Source organism: Panthera onca, chromosome B4, assembly GCF_046562875.1.
Source record: "Panthera onca isolate mPanOnc1 chromosome B4, mPanOnc1 haplotype 2, whole genome shotgun sequence".
Classification (NCBI taxonomy): Eukaryota; Metazoa; Chordata; class Mammalia; order Carnivora; family Felidae; genus Panthera; species Panthera onca.
The window spans coordinates 76,154,300-76,169,215 of NC_138345.1; the positions used below are offsets into that span (position 1 = coordinate 76,154,300).

General features: G+C 41.4%; 1 long non-coding RNA gene across 1 annotated transcript; it reads left to right on the top strand.

Moving 5' to 3' along the window:
* Positions 1-7,939: 7,939 nt before the first annotated feature.
* Positions 7,940-10,581, top strand: LOC132660327 (uncharacterized). The gene is made up of 4 exons (XR_009601718.2): positions 7,940-8,110; positions 8,603-8,874; positions 10,023-10,085; positions 10,524-10,581. It is a non-coding gene; the product is annotated as an uncharacterized LOC132660327 (long non-coding RNA).
* The last annotated feature ends 4,335 nt before the right edge of the window (positions 10,582-14,916 follow it).

Consider the following 14,916-nt stretch of genomic DNA (forward strand, 5'->3'; position numbering starts at 1 on the left):
AAAAGGCATTTAGGAGGAGAGAGTCTTACAAAAGTTCAGAGGTTGATCTGACTGGACATGAAAAGGGAGGTGCAGAAGAATGCTATTCTGGGCCAGGTCTGCTGATCGGTCATCACTGATGATGTGATGGACATTTGTTGTTTCTGCTAGCCTAGCTTCCATCCCTCCTCTTCAAGTAATAAGCACCCCCTTTATTCTTAGGTAACCCCCAGTCCCCTGTTCTCAGTCCAAATAGAGCTGAACTTCACCCCCTTTCCAAGGGGCCCTATGACCCAGGCCTTACCACAGTATTTTCTTGCCCCATCGTCAGAGACTGTTTTAGACTTGACCCAAACCCAGAATATAAGGCTCATTTCCAAGGCTTTCACTGGAACAGTCAGGAAAAAGATACTCTCCATTAGGGCTACTGGATTGTTAGAATGTAAATCTGGAGCTGCTGGTGGCCATCATGCCATCACCCATCACACCTCACGCCTGCTGGGGAAAGCAAAGCTAAGAGACAGAGACATAGTTCTAGTAACATGCTGAAAACCTGAATCCAACCATGCCTGAAGTTATCACCTTGACTTTTCATTTATTTATTCAACAAATTTTGATTGAAAGCCTTATTATATATTAGATACTGTTTTATACATTGAAGATATATCTGTGAACAAAAAGAACATATATCTGGCCCTTTTGAAATTTACAACTGAAGAAGTAAAATGTACAGATGTTAGGGATCAGTGTTAATATAAATAAAACTAAAAAGGGATAGAGGTGGAAGAAAGGTTAAAATTTTAAATAGGATGGTCAGAGAAGGCCTCATTAATAAGATGACATTTGGATTTGGAGAAATATCTGAAGAAAGTAAGGGAGTAAGCCATGTAGATATCTGGGAGAAGAATGATCCAGACAGAGAGGATGGTAAATGCCTACTATGCCTCATGTGTTAGAAGAACAGCAAGGAGTCCAGTGTGGCTGGAGTGCAATGAGCAGGAGAAAGAGGAGTAAAAGATGAGGTCAGAAAGTAACCAGAAATCATACTGTGCAGGCCATTGTAGGCTACCATAATGACTTTGGTTTTTCTCAAAGTAAGATAGATAGCTATTGGAGGACTTTGAGCAAAGGAATAATATTATCTAACTTATGTGGGTTTTTTAAATACTTATTTATTTTGAAAGAGAGAGAGTGTGTGTGTGCATGAGCAGGGGAGGGGCAGAGAGAGAGGGAGAGAGAGAATCCCAAGCAGGATCCACACTTGTCAGCTCAGAGACTCACACAGGGCTGGATCTCATAAACGGTGAGATCATGACCTTAGCCAAGATCAAGAGTTGGACACTTAACTGACTGAGCCACCCAGGCACCCCCTAGCTTATGTTTTAACAGGATTATAATAGCTGTTGCATTGAAAAAAAACCGAATGGGGTGCCTGGGTGGCTCAGTCAGTTGAGTGTCTGACTTCGGCTCAGGTCACGATCTCATGATTTGTGGGTTCAAGCCCCACATCAGGCTCACTGTTGTCAACATAGAGCCTGCTTCAGGTCCTCTGTCCTCCCTCTCTCTGCCCCTCTCCTGTTCACTCTCTCTCTCTCTCAAAAATAAGTAAACATTAAAAAAAAAAGAAAACAAACTGAATAGAGGCATGGACAGGGAGACCAGTTAAGAGGCTAATACAATAGTACAGGTGAGAGATGTTAGTGGTTTGAACCAGGGTAGCTGTGCAGATGGAGAGGAATGATCAGATTCTTTTTTTAAAAAAACTTTTTTTTTTCTTGCCACATTTTGTCTATAGATACAAGCATAGTTATCTCTAACTTTATTTATTTATTTATTTATTTATTTATTTATTTATTTATTTATTACATTAAGCTCCGTGCCCAACATGAGACTTGAACTCACAACCCTGAAATCAAGAGTCGCATGCCCTACTGACTGAGCCAGCCAGGTGCCCCAGAAATAGTCAGATTCTTGATGGATATGAAAGCAGAGCCAATAGAATTGTTTGGCAGTTTGTGGAGAGTGAATAAAAGAATTCACCCAAATTCACCAAAAATTCCAAAGTATTTGACCTGAGCAACTGGGATGGTGGAGTCTTCATCAACTGAAATGGAGAAAGGAGTAGGTTTGTTGAGGGGGAGCCGGAAAGAGAAGGTTAGGAACAAGGCATTGGCCATGATGAGTTTGATTTGCTGACTGGACATCCAAGTAGAGGTAGCCACTTGGCAATTGGATATAAATGAGTCTGGAGATCCAGGTTGGCAGCATCATTTTGGAAGTCATCAGCATATAGATGCTATTTAAAGATGGTAAATTATCTTTTGCAAATTAGTCTGCATTAAGTTTATTTTTTTTTAAGATTTTATTTTTAAGTAATTCCTACACTCAACTTGGGGCTTGAATTCGCAACCCTGAGATCAAGTGTTTCATGTTCTACCAACTGAGCCAGCCAGGTGCCCCTACATTAAGTTTCTGTCAGTAACAACCAAAAAGTGGAGGAATCCCTGTCTTTTCAGACCACTGAAACTCTCCTGTGAAGCCCAACCTCTTCCAAACGGTTGGACAAATCAATTAACTCATAGCTCATCCTCTCTTTTCCTCCCCCTCCACCCCAAACACATAATTTCCCAACTGCTGTAGCAGACTCTTCTAGAACAGAAGAGTAATAATATGACTGAAGACTTTTAGTAGATAAAAAACTAAGAATTCAAAAGGGGAAATAATTCATCAATCATTTTTAACAGTGATCCAAGCAATATCCAGCAGAAAGAAGAGACTTGATAAGATGGTAAACAGCAGTGTATTTACCCTGGTGTGGTCTTTTGGTCCCCAGTCTTGTAGTTTTAGTTTTGCTTGACCACCAGATTTACATACTCTAGGGACTACTGGAGTCTGCTATATTACTGCTTTCATTGTTAACTCTCTGCTCACCCCCTTCAAAGCTTTCTAACTTTATGTAAGATGAAGCCAAAACTTAATCTGGTATTCAGATCTATAGGTCTATATCATCTCTAAAACCCAATGTCCCTTCAATCTACTTTTCCTATCTTACCTGGCTCTAATATTTTATGAACGCTTTGTTTCAGCCGGAAAGGTCCATCTCTAGACATTAGTTATACATTTGTATATCTTCAGCTTTGCTCTTTGTGCTAAGCATAATAATGGCTCCCCCACATGCCCATGTCCTGATCTCTAGAACATGTGAATATGTTATTTTACACGGCAAAAGGGACTTTGCAGATGTGATCAAGTTACAGGTCTTGGGAAAATTATTGTGGGTTATCAGAGTAGCTCAATGCAATCACAAGGGTTCTTCTAAGAGGGAGGCAGAAGGGTCAGAATAACAGGAGGAGACATGACAACAGAAGCAGAAGTCGGAGTGATACAGGGCCACAAGCCAAGGAGTGCAGCAGCCTTTAGAAACTGGAAAGGGCAAGGAAATAGATTTCTCCCTAAAGCCTCTGGAAGGAACACAGCCCTATTAACACTTTGATTTTAGCCCTATAAAACCTGTTTTCAGACTTCTAACCTCTAGAACTGTAAGATGATAAATCTGTGTTGTTTCAAGCCACTAAATTTGCAGTAAATTATTACAGTAGTAACAGAGAATTAACACACTCCTGCTGTGTCCCTGATTTAGATTTCTGCTTTCTTCTATGCAGCCTATTCAAATCCCACCCAGAGTCAGCACAATCTTTTGTTTTTAACCAAATGCAACAAATACCTATTGGATGCCTATCATGTGCAAAGCATCTGGCTAGATACCAGTACATAGAGAAAGAATGCAAGACACAAAGATGAGTAAAAGCTCACAGGCAGGAGAGGCAAGGTAGAGAGAAGGAATATGGACTGAGTTTGAAGGCATCAGATGGAGTCGTTGGTGTTACATTGGTGAATACCAGGTTTTAAGTCCCATCCTGGAGTTCTCCCAGATTTAAATGATCATAACTCTTATTATCTCTACTTTTCACTTAGAACTTAATTCAACAACATTTACTGAGAGTCTGCTACATGCAAGACACTGTGCTAGGGGCCATGCAGGATACTCGGATTCATAACTCGTGGTTCCTCTACTGCTTTCTATTGTTTAATTTGTGTCTGTGTCTTGTCTGGACCGTGGGATTTTTTGTTTACTTAAAACATATGTATCCAGTACCTCCTTTGTTTCATAAGCGTGAAGGAAGATTCAATGATGACTAGGTCTCTTTCTTTCAGGTGCTCACAATCTAGTAAGAAAGAGTCTCAAAATATTTACAAAACAGTGTGATCCATGTTGAAACAGATGGGTGTACAAAATGTTCCCAAGAGAACTGAGGATGGAGCTGTAAAGGGGGGGCTTCAGGGAGAAGGTGACACTTGAGCCAGGGCTGAAAGATGAATAGATGTGCCAGATGGAAAGGTAAGACAGTGGGATGAAAAGGTGATCAGGAGGGAAAGAGGCGGTTCAGGAAGGAGGAAAAGTACAGGCCAAAAGGGGCACGGATGTCTAAGCAATGATAAGAATTTCAGTGAGGCTGAAGCATAGGATGTGTGTGTAGCAGGAGGACAGGAGACAACACTAGACATGCACGTGAAATCAAGTTCAAGAGGAGCCTTGTGCTCAGCTCAGAAGTTTGTCCTATGCTGTAGATGGTTCTGTATCCTAGACAGTTTTTAAGTATGATCTTTGAAAAGATTCCTTTATCAGTATTTGAGAATATAGAAAGGTCTGCAGAGCTGATGTGGAAAACAGAAGGGCCTGGACCAAATCAGGGCAGGGGAAATGAAGAGAAATAAAGTTGCAGGGAAAGATTACATTAGCCTGCTTGTGTTGCCATAACGAAATACTACAGATTGGGTGCCATAAACAACAGAAATTTATTTTCTCACAGTCTTGAAAGCTAGAAGTCCAAGATCAAAGTACCATCAGGGTTGGTTTCTGGTGAGACTTCCCTTCCTGACTTGCCGATGGCCACCTTCTCACTATGTGCTCATATGGTCTCCCCTCTCTTCACACACGGAGAAAGAGGGTTGTAGTTTTTCTTCCTTTTCTTAGTAGGACACCAGTCCTATTGGACTAGGCCCCACCCTAATGACCTCCTTTAACCTTGACTGCCTCCTTAAAGGCCCTATCACCAAATACAGTCACGTTGGGGGTTAGGCTTCAACATATGAATTTGGAGAGGACAAAATTCATTCTATAACAGAGATATACTTGAGACAGAATCAAGAAGACTTAGTTATACCTATTAGATAATAGTGTCTAATATTTTTACAGTGCTTTGTAATTTACAATACTTTTTTTCACATCCATTATCTGATTTTATCTTTACAACACTGTAGGAGGGGGATATTATCATTATCCTCATTACATAGATGAATAAACAGACTAAATGAAGTTAAATAATATGTTCAAAGCTATGTGCTAGTAAGTGGTGACCCTGGCACTGAACCTGGCCTTGGCTTTGAAATCCCATGCCATTCTGATTCTCTTATGAGAGGTAAGGGAGTAAAGAAGATTGGAAAGTTGAGGCCAGCTTGAGGATGCCTTATCCTTAATCTCTAGGGAAGCCCAGAATCTCTCTTAGGTCAACCGCTTCTACCTCCTTAGTCAAAGTGTTTTCAAACTCATGCCTCCACCTGTGCCCTTTCCACTGAAGAAGTTCCCACATTACCCCTAGCCTCCTCCTCTAAAGTCTTGAGAAATACGCATTTCCTTTCTTCCCTTTCCTGGGAAGGGGTGGGGTGTGAACACAGATATTTAAAAGTATTTCTTAATAATTTACCCTTTTACAGACAGAATGCTCTTTCCCTCCCTCTTTGCTTGCTAATTCCTACTCATCCATTAAAACAAAGCTTACAGGTCACCTCTTTTATGACTTCCACATTTAATTGAGAACATGTCTGTGAGCACATAGTGTCTCAACATATCTCCATCATCATATCATGAAATCATCAAATTGTGTAAGCTCCTTCCGGGCAGGTAGATATTCCTAGTACCTAGCAATACCACCCACTTCATGTCTGTTACATGCTCACTGAACAAATGAATGACTTCATATATTGTCACAATCTTCCCACACAATGGCAGTCCCTTTATTCTTTATCACTCCTCCCAGATACAATCTGTCTGCTTGTATCACTCAGGGTTCAACAAAGAGAACAAAAATCCCTCCAAGTATTGTAAGGATACTAGGAGATAGGTGCTTACAAAATCAACTGGAAAGTCTAGAGGAGCCCAGTCTTGGAGGCTGAAACTCTGCCAAGAAAGCTGCTATCTCTGCCCCAGTCGGGAGAGTGGTGTATCTGGAGGTCTCCACTGATGACTAGGTTTAAGAACACCTACAAGTGTGATCCAGGGATCTGGAAGCTATGATCAGGACATTGCTGCTGCTACACTCTGATGCAACCACCTCTCAATATTTACAAAGCTAGAGATGTCACTGAATCACTGCTATACAAATATATCACATCTCCATGACCAGGAGAAATAGTCAAAGCAGCAGTACAATGGCCTTTGTCTCACTTCTGCCTTCTAAACCTCATCCAAATACATCTGACTGGCTAGGAGGCATTCTGACAAACATAATCCTTAGCTTTTCAGCTTCTGCATATCAGAAGGAGATAGGAATATATGCTGAATGCTAACTAATCATACCCACCACTCTGCTAGCCTGAAATCCACCCAAAGTCTTATCATCTGCAACTGGGCCTTTTCCTCCTTCCCCACCCACTGTTCCCAATGCCTGCCCCAGTGGCTGGTTTAGTCTTTGGTCTTGGTGCTGTTAGTAAGCTCCTTCAGGCTATTGTTTGCCCTTTTCTGTGACCTGGGTGAGGCAAAATTTATTAGCTATGATTCCAAAAACACGATCTGTAAAAGAATGAATTGACATATTTGGCTTCATCAAAGTTAAGAACTAATGCTCTTTGAAAGGCATTGTTTGTTTATTTGTTTGCTTGTTTTTAAGATTTTGTTATTTTTAAGTAATCTCTGCACCCAACATGAGGCTCAAACTCACAACCCCAAGACCAAGAGCTGCATACTCCACTGACTGAGCCAGACAGGTGCCCCAAAAGGCATTGTTAGGAGAAGTAAAAACAAGCCACAAACCAGGAGAAAATATTGCAAGTCACATATCTGACAAAGGACTTGTATCCAGAAAATATAAATAACTCTAAAAAATCAATAATTAGAAAACAAACAGCCCATTTTTTAAAAACATGGGCAAAAAATTTAAACAGATCACTAAACTAAACATATGGATGATAGGGGCGCCTGGGTGGCTCAGTCAGTTAAGCGTCCGACTTCGGCTGAGGTCATGATCTCACAGTCCATGAGTTCAAGCCCTGTGTCAGGCTCTGTGCTGACAGCTGGGAGCCTAAAGCCTGCTTCAGATTCTGTGTCTCCCCCTCTCTCTGTCCCTCCCCTGCTCACGCTCTGTCTCTCTATCTCAAAAATAAATAAAAACATTTTTAAAAATTTTTAAAAATATATGGATGATAAATAAACACCATGAAAAGATATTCAGTATCATTAGTATCATTAATTTGCATTAACTAATCATTAATTCAGTATCATTAATTTGCATTAATTAATGCAAATTAAGACCACAATGAGATACCACTACACACCTAAAATTAAAAACTCTGATCTGAGCGTTGGTGATGATGTATAGAAACTGGACCTCTCAGGGGCACCTGGGTGGCTCAGTTCGTTGAGCGTCCGACTTTAGCTCAGGTCATGATCTCACGGTTTGTGAGTTCGAGCCCCTTGTCGGGCTCTGTGCTGACAGCTCAGAGCCTGGAGCCTGCTTCGGATTCTGTGCCTCCCCCTCTCTCTGCCCCTCCCCTGCTCATGCTCTGTCTATCTCTCTCTGTCAAAAATAAATAAACATTAACAAAAAAAGAAAGAAAGAAAGAAACTGGACCTCTCATATATTGCTGTTGGGAGTGTAAAATGGCACGACCACTTTGGAAAACAGTTTAGCAGTTTCTTAAAAAGTTAAACATACACCTACCATGTGATGCAGTCATTCTAATTCTAGATCTTTACTCCAAAGGAAACACATGAGCACACAAAGACTGGCACACAAATGTTCTTAGCACTTTGGAATAGCAAAAGACTGGAAGAGATCTCAATGCCCATCACCAGGTAAGTGGATAAATAAATTATGGTAATCCATACAATGGGATAAAAAAAGAACAGAAAGAACTATGATACTATAATGATGGGTAAATCTCAAATAATTATGCTGATTAAAAGAGACCAAACAATATGGCCATACGGTATGAATACACTTATATAAAAGTCTAGAAATTTCAAACTAATTACAATGATAGAAAGCAGATCAGTGGTTGCCTAGGGATAAGGGAGGGTAAAGGCAGGAAAGATTATGAAGGAGCATGAAGAAGTTTAGGGGGAGGATAATAGATAGGTCCATTATCCTGATTATGATGATGATTTCATGTCCAAACTCATGAAATTGTAAACTTTAAATATATGTAGTTTATTATACGTCAGTTATACCTAAATAAAGTTATTAAAAAATTAAAGTAGAGACAGTTGGACTGGAAAGAAACCCCTATACTCCCTGTGTATATTCACTTATGTGATTGATTGTTTGATGTCTGTCTTTCCCACTAGAGTGACAACTCCATAGAGACTGGGGCGATACCGATTTGCACAAGCACATCTCTAATGTTTAACATAGAATCTGGTGCCTACTAAGGACTTGACACATAGTTGTTGAAGAAAGAAGAGAGAGAGAAGGGTTGAGAATAACTCCAAGTTTTAACCTGAGTAAAAGAGAGGATGCGTTACTGCTGATAGCTATGGAGGAATCAAGAAGAAAGGCGGAAATGGAACAGTGAAGGAAAAGGTGAAGGAGAGCCAAGTAGTGCTGGAGCGTGGCCAAAGTAAGTAGTAGTTTCAAGGAGAAAGATTAGAAGAAGGCCATTTTTAGATTGAGCAGTTATAAGGCATTGGTGCCCTGAAGAAAGTGATTTCAGACAGAAGCCAGATTGTTTTCCCCGCCCCAGTCCTCTACATACACAAAACGCAAACTTCTTCATTCGGTGAAAGTATCCATGTGCTTCACTCCATCTTCACAAGTTGCCACTCCCATCCAAGCCCTTTGTTCTGTTCTGATAGCCTGACTCCCTTCTTGGATGTCATTCTTGTTCCCTTCCAATCCATTTGCCACTAATCAGCTAGAATGAGTGTTTTAAAACACTAATAGTGTCATGTGCCTAGTCCTTCCATGGGATCTCCTCACCATTTAGCTCCCTCTTTACACTAAGGGATAATGCCCTCATGTGCCCAAGCTGTGAAACCCTCAAATTTTGTCACATTGTCAGCTGCAATCAGGAAAGGATTGAGTAAGAGTATTAGTTATATATTTCTGCCTAACAAACTACCCAAAACTCTGAGGCTTGAAACAAACAAAAACTTTATTATCTTACAGTTTCTAAGAGTCAGGAATCTGGGACAGGCTTAGCTGGGTTCTTCTGGCTTAGGGTCTCTCAAGAGGTTGCAGTAAATCTACTGCCTGGGGCTCCAGTCACCAGAAATCTTGACTGCTTTTAAGAAGCCTCACTTAGATGGCTACTGGCAGGATGCCTCAATTCCTTGCTAGTTGTTGGCAAAAGGCCTTAGTTCCTCACCACCTGGGCCTTTCCACAGAGCTGCTTGAGTGTCCTCCTGACATGACAGCTGGTCATGAGTGATCTGAGAGAGAGCAGAGAGGATGCCACAGTGCTTTTTATGATAAAGTCTCCCTGGTCTTCATCATTTCCACTTTACTGTATTTATTAGGAGCAAGTCATTAAGTCCAGCCCACACTGAAGGGGAGGAGAATTAGACTCCACCTCTTGAAGGGAGAAGTCTCAAAGAATGTGTTGACCTATTTGAAAACCATCACCATAAGGCAAGGAAAAAAGGTATATCAATGCCTTAAGGATGAAGAAAAGATTTGGATCATCAGTTGTGAACAGCCATACAGGAGTCAATGTAGTAAATAAGCAACTGTTATACAAGTGTGATACCTTTTCTACCTATGCTACAGGACAGAAGCAGGACCAGGGAAAGTAGATGAAGAGGCTGGCCAAGTGTTTGGGACTCGGAAATGGTAAGAGAATAGAAGCATGTGGACATTAGAATGCTGGGAAATACTGAAGTAATTGATCTGAAACTCAGACTGAAGGTCCACAGTGATATGGAAAGAGCTAATTACTTCCAAGAATGAAGCATCTATGATAGTTCTTTGAGGAAACTAAGTTAGTCTGGGTTTCAGTTTTCTTATCTGTAAAATGAGACTGATAAGGTCTGCATTACCATCTTACTGAGTTATTATGCAAAGTGAAATTTAATTTGAAAAGAATAAAGGTTCTAATACTCTTGTTATTGTTATCAATGCTTTCCAAAGTTAGAAGGGGCTGAATTGATATTAAAGAATACTGCAAGCTGTATTTTTTAGTTTTTTTTTCTTGCCAGTTGACGGTAATAATAACCCATAATACTGAGATTGGAAAAAGAAAACTCAATTTTCTTTATTCCTGTCCTTCAGGTGTCAATGGATATGCAAATGAGATCTGGGAAGTGAAAAGGCTCCTCTTGAATCTTAAATGGGGTATTAAATACACACACTTCTAAGTGATGGTATGGATTTTAATGTGTTTCATTCCTGTGACCTGCATGTTCTCATAACCACTGGGCCGAACAAGGTCAGTGCATTTGAGATCAGAATGAGGTATTGAGGTTGTAAAAGTAGACAAGGAAAGGTGTGAGATACAGAAAAAATGACCTCAGGAAAGCCATGTTTATCTCTGTTTGTTGGGAAAACAGTGACTCTCCTAAGGTTGAATTTAGACCAAGGGCCCCAGGTCATTCCCAGCTTGCTCTCTCCTTTGTTCTCTTCTCCCTTGCCCTCCGCTGAGGAATTCAGGCTGCTTTCTATCTCCGCTTTAACTCTGCCACATCCTACTTCCCAATTTCTGGAATGCATAATCTATTGCTATCTACTCACCTTCTTCCCCACCATTTTACACGTCCCTAGCGCTTAAAGTCAGGTACAACTGCCCTTTTCTTTCAAAGATTTTATTAAATTAACACACACACACACACACACACACACACACACACATTTACAAAATTACATTAACAATATATGTCAATTTTACAATGAGAGGCAATACAGCTTACTGAATAGGATTATGGGCTTGTACCTCTTAATCCCTTTCACCTATTTCCTACTTCCCCCTCCATGTTTTCTTCATGTTCTTTATTGTCAAGTATGCTTTCCTGGCTAATTTCATATCTCCTACCAGGAGAAAACATAGTAACACTATTAACACAATACCATGGCTCCTTGGAAACTTTTTATATTGAAACAATAAAGATGTAGTTCTTCTATACTATTTATTTTACTCCTGGTTATATCATTACTCATGACACCTTATCATTCATCATGTTGCCCATGACTCTCAAAAATTATTACTGTACTCTCTTGATAATGACCAGAAATGGAAGTCTTACCCACAGTATGCAGTAAATTTTGAACAATAGTTTTTTGTATGGTCATGTTAAATTTTCATCCAGAATTTTATACCATAAACATGGAACAATACCTCTTCCAACCATGTCTTCTCTTGTATTCTGTAAACTATAATCACAGCATTCCCAGACTGTGATCTCTTTCAATGTTGACCTCATTGCTGTCTTCCACATACCACCACCAACAGGGAATATATGTTAGGGATCCATGGGTGCAGCAAGAGGAATGATGCCATTTGTGCATACTTCATATGGGATGACTTAAGACTGACACGGGGAGGGCATTTTATCACAACATCATTCAGAAGCAAAAGAAGACATCAGTTGGGAAGGGCCTGTTGGTACTTTGAAGTGATAGTCTCAAAAGCACCTCGAAATGATATTGGAGGAGAAGGGTGGGGCTTCTTTCAGATGACTGCCTGATTTATGTCCTAGGGTCCTTGGAGGGAATGGAGTTCCTTCCCTGGGTGCCAGTGTTGGGGGGGTAGGCAGTGGGACTGGTGGTATATGGTGATGTACAGGAGAAAAGTAGCCTGCTGCCACTCTACCATCCTCTGGTGGGCCATAGGTAGTTCCACAGTGAGACACTGAGAGGCGAGGATCAACACAGGGACCCACACACATGACTCAAGTCCAAGAGCTGGTGAAGTTCTGTTTGTAGTCCAGAGGCCTGAACTTATCTTCTATGCGACCACAAATAGGCTTGTCAGTGCCAACCTGGAGACTCAATCTCACTTGATTCCCCAAAAGGAATACTGTCCTGGCCAGTAAGAGTAGTTGGCTCATGAAGATGCTCTCTTAAAATTGAGACTTGGTCTCAGAGCCTTGGGATAACCCTATAGACATGAGTTCCAGAGTTCCTCAGGCAACCTGGGATTGGGGAATTCCATGAAGGAGAGAAACTGGGACAAGAGTTCATTCAGGGCCTGGTTTGGGCTCAGCTTTGATAGCAATGCTGGCCCTCGCTGGTTCCAGGCACATAAGGGATACCTAGAAAATTTTCAGGAAGGCCCTACAAAGTATGAGGCCCTCTGAGGCACACAACCCAAAGCAGGAGCCTTGGAATAGGCTGTCATTAGAGGAAGTGATTGCTATGTGACTTATGGGGATAAGTTGTAAAGAGAGTTTCCATCTAGCTCTCCTTGTCACTGTGATTTCTCACTCTGAAAGAGAAAAAGAAGAAAAGAAGCCAGCTCTCATACTGTGAGGACATTCAAGCAGCCTTAAGGAGGACCCCACATGCAGAGGAACTCAGGCCTCCAAGCTAACAGCTAGCACCTAATTGTCAGCTTTATGAGTGAGCCACCTTGGAATTCCTCCAGCACCAGTCAAGTCTTTGGATGACTGCAACTCCTGCTGACATTTCACTGCAACCTTATGAGAGACTCTGAGCCAGAAAGGGAATGAATAACCTATGTTCGTCAATACCATGCAGACCAAATCCTTAGCAACTTATTCTTCTAGGCAGAGAGTTCAGCATTAGCCTGACAAAAGTTTTCTTGTGCCTTAACTATGGCATGAAATATAGAGCTGCTGCACTAGTACAAAGGTAAAAACCTCTGCAGCAACCTGTGTGGGTTGATGACCAGGAACCAGATAGGCCCTGTTCCCAAGCACTTTACCCAAGAAATGCAGCAGAAATTGGGGTGGGGTAGGGAGAGAAACCCCAAGGAAGTCTAATAGTACATTTTCACCCACTCTGATGGAATGAGGTTCAGGATAAATATTGGGTTGTACTATAGAAAGTAAAATTATATTTATTGCATACCTGAGTTGGGTACTGAGAATCATACCCTGCACATTTGTATTCTTTACAAAAAAGATAACTGTTTTATCCTTCTAGAAAGTTATTTCCTAAATCCTGAATTCTGATCTCATCTCTACTGATCCAATGCTTAATCTAAATTTCTTGCCTTATTTTGCCAGAACCTTTTCTGTCCAGTGACCTGTTTCCTCATCTACAAAATGAGAGGCAGGGGGTGCTTAGGTGGCTCAGTTGGTTAAGTATCATTGACTCTTGATTTTGATGCAGGTCATGACCTCAGGGTTGGTGAGTTTGTGCCCCAAAGAGGGAGGGTGCTCTGCACTGACAGCAAGGAAACTGCTTGGGATTCTCTCTCCCTCTCTCTCTGCTCCTCCACAGGCATGCTCCCCCAACCTCCTCAAAATAAATAAATAAATAAATAAATAAATAAATAAATAAATAAGCAAGCCTTAAAAAATACACTAAAAAAAATAAAATGAGAGGCAGGGGTGAATCTATATTCTGTGCAGCCTAAAACATATGCAATTCTGGGGCTGCATTTAAGAAACAGAATACAAAATTATATAATAAGTCAATATTTATTTAGAATAAGAAAAAAATCATTGCCTATTTTAAAATGCTGACAAAACAACATCACACAATCCAGGAAAAAACCAAAAAGAACATTTTAAACTACCTGGCAACCACTATCAGCTCTCTTTTTCTACATTTTTGGCTGCATACTTTTGCCTCTTCATATGTCAATTTTGTACTATTTTTATAGAGATATTAAACTAGTAAAAAACGAGTTTAAACAGTTGATAGTGTTGAAACTTTTTTTTTTTTTTTTTCTAACCAGCTTCACAACCCTTTACTATAAGTTCTTGCACAAGTGGTGCTTCTGGCCTGGGACACGCCCTTGGGGAGCTCCAGCCCTTTGATCTCTCTTGGTTTAGCTTCTCCCAGTTGCCTGGGCAGCTTTGCCAGATCGCCGCCCTAGTTCCCTCTCCCATCCACCCTACTCCACAGGCCGAAGTGATTGTGAAGTTGTCGCCCACTTCCCCCAAGCAGGCAAGGTGATCCTGGAAGCCCTTCAGCCCCGCCCGCGGCCCCAGGACCACCACCTGGGCTAGAGGGTGTCGGTGCTTCCGATGCAGGACGGGGGCTGCTATATTTTCCTCGCATTCCTGGACAATTCGCTGAGCCTACAAGAGTGCTCTAAAGCCTAAGCTCGGCAAGGTTAAAGGTAGACTGGCTCCTGTGAGACCGCTTTTTTACGTGTTATCTGAATTTTTTTCCCGTTTTAACATTCCATGAGAAGCTTAAAACCAGAATTCCGGGACTTTGCCGCGCTATACCATCTAGCGTTGTGGGGGCTCCGTGACTAGTCAGGTACCTTGGGTGCGGCCTGTACCTCTTCACTTCCTCCACTAGGGGCGGCTTTAGACCGCGGTCTTTCCCAACTATGGGGAAGAGGCGGAGACCTTTTCCTACGACATCGGTTGGCGGCCAGAGTCTTGATTGACAAGGGCATTAGCGAATGGCTCTGAAGTAAGCAGCCGTTGTTTACGCACGTACAGCCAATGGGAAGGTAGAGGTGCGGCCAGCGGCCAAAGAGGACTGGCTTTAAGCGGAATGCAGGGGCGGAGCTTCCTTCGACTGG